The sequence below is a fragment of the Moschus berezovskii genome, chromosome 20, assembly GCF_049115385.1.
Source record: "Moschus berezovskii isolate FMDL1 chromosome 20, NW_MosBer_1.0, whole genome shotgun sequence".
In the NCBI taxonomy this organism is placed as follows: Eukaryota; Metazoa; Chordata; class Mammalia; order Artiodactyla; family Moschidae; genus Moschus; species Moschus berezovskii.
This window is the reverse complement of record NC_142479.1, coordinates 18,838,969-18,841,727: the sequence shown is the minus strand read 5'-3', so window position 1 is coordinate 18,841,727 and position 2,759 is coordinate 18,838,969.

Sequence of the window (2,759 nt, the reverse complement as noted above, 5' to 3'; positions counted from 1 at the left end):
AAACTCCAATACTTTGGCCACCTCATGCGACGAGTTGACTCACTGGAAAAGACTCTGATGCTGGGAAAGGTTGGGGGCGGGAGGAGAAGGGGACGACGGAGAATGAGATGGCTGGATGGCATCACCGACTCTGTGGACATGAGTTTGAGTGTACTCCGGGAGTTGGTGATGGACAGGGAGGCCTGGCGTGCTGTGATTCATGGGGTCGCGGAGAGTCGGACACGACTGAGCGACTGAACTGAACTGAACTGATGACAAACCTAGACAGCATATTAAAAAACAGGACATGGAAGCAACCTAGATGTCCATCTGCAGATGAATGGATAAGAAAGCTTTGGTACATATACACAATGGAGTATTTTTCAGCCATCAAAAAGAATGCATTTGAATCAGTTTTAATGAGGTGGATGAAATTGGAGCCAATTATACAGAGTGAAGTAAGCCAGAAAGAAAAACGTCAATACAGTATACTAACGCATATATATGGAATTTAGAAAGATGGTAACCCAAACCCTGTATACGAGACTGCAAAAGAGCCATAGACATATAGAACAGTCTTTGGGACTCTGTGGGAGAGGGTGAAGGTGGGATGATTGGGGAGAACGGCATTGTAGCATGTATATTATCATAAGTGACCAGTCCAGGATCGATGCATGATACAGGATGCTTGGGGCTGGTGCACGGGGATGACATGGAGGGAGGATATGGGGAAGAGGGAGGTGGGAGGGGGGTTCAAGAAAGAGAACACATGTACACCCGGGGCGGATTCATGTCAATGTATGGCAAAACCAACCAATATATTAATGTAAGGTAATTTGCCTCCAATAAAATAAATGTTAAAAAAATAATAAAACAAACAAACAGAGGCATCGCTTTGCCAACAAAGGTCCATATAGTCAAGGCTATGGTTTTTCCAGTAGTCATGTATGGATGTGAGAGTTGGATTATACAGAAGGCTGAGTGCCAAAGAATTGGTGCTTTTGAATTGTGGTGTTGGAGAAGACTCTTGAGAGTCCCTTAGAGTGCAAGGAGATCCAACCAGGCCATCCTAAAGGAGATCAGTCCTGGATGTTCATTGGAAGGACTGATGCTAAAGCTCCAATACTTTGACTACCTGATGAGAGCTGACTGATTGGAAAAGACCCTGATTCTGGGAAAGATTGAGGGCAGGAGGAAAAGGTGGTGACAGAGGATGAGGTGGTTGGATGGCATCACCGACTCATTGGACATAAGTCTGAACAAGCTCTAGGAGACAGTGAGGAATAGGGAAGCCTGGTGTGGGCAGTCCATGGGGCTGCAAATAGTTGGACACAACTTGGCCACTGAACAACAACAACAATAAATGTATTTGTTTAAAGGAAGCATAGTCAGAAGAAGTTGTTAAACTAACCCAGATGACAGTGTTGAGGGACTGATGTAGAGAAAGATGAGTGGGTAGTTAGAAAGGTTAGAGAGATCAAAGAGATTAATTAGATACATTGACAATAGGTAGGTAAGTAGATAAGGGGCTGAAGAGAGTGGGCAGAACCAGGCAGCAGATTGGCGGTGGGGTGAGTTGACATTAGGTGATTTCTGGGGAACTGGGTGGGGAATAACATCATTTAGAGAGGAAAGGAATATGGGAGTGAAACAGGAGGGAAGGCACAACTTTGAAAGAATGACATAGCCCAAGGACATGACATAAACTGATTAGAACCAAATAGGTCCAAGATGGCAGATGATTCAACTTCCATTAGATCTTGAGCCTCAGAATACGCTTATTGTAACATATCAGCCACAGGACTGGAAAAGGTCAGTCTTCATTCCAATACCAAAGAAAGGCAATGCCAAAGAATGCTCAAACTACCACACAATTGCACTCATCTCACACGCTAGTAAAGTCATGCTCAAAATTCTCCAAGCCAGGCTTCAGCAATATGTGAACCGTGAACTCCCAGATGTTCAAGCAGGTTTTAGAAAAGGCAGAGGCACCAGAGATCAAATTGCCAACATCCGCTGGATCATGGAGAAAGCAAGAGAGTTCCAGAAAAACATCCACTTCTGCTTCATTGACTATGCCAAAGCCTTTGACTGTGTGGATCACAATAAACTGTGGAGAATTCTGAAAGAGATGGGAATACCAGACCACCTGACCTGCCTCTTGAGAAACCTGTATGCAGGTCAGGAAGCAACAGTTAGAACTGGAGATGGAATAACAGACTGGTTCCAAATAGGAAAAGGAGTACATCAAGGTTGTATATTGTCACCCTGCTTGTTTAACTTATATGCAGAGTACATCACGAAGAACGCTGGGCTGGAAGAAGCACAAGCTGGAATCAAGATTGCCAGGAGAGATATCAATAACCTCAGATATGCAGATGACATCACTCTTATGGCTGAAAGTGAAGAGGAACTAAAAAGCCTCTTGATGAAAGTGAAAGAGGAGAGTGAAAAAGTTGGCTTGAAGCTCAACATTCAGAAAACAAAGATCATGGCATCTGGTCCCATCACTTCATGGGAAGTAGATGGGGAAACAGTGGAAACAGTGTCAGACTTTATTTTTGGGGGCTCCAAAATCACTGCAGATGCTGATTGCAGCCATGAAATTAAAAGACGCTTACTCCTTGGAAGAAAATTTATAACCAACCTAGATAGTATATTAAAAAGCAGAGACATTACTTTGCCAACAAAGGTCTGTCTAGTCAAGGCTATGGTTTTTCCCGTGGTCATGTATGGATGTGAGAGTTGGACTGTGAAGAAAGCTGATCACTGATGAGTCG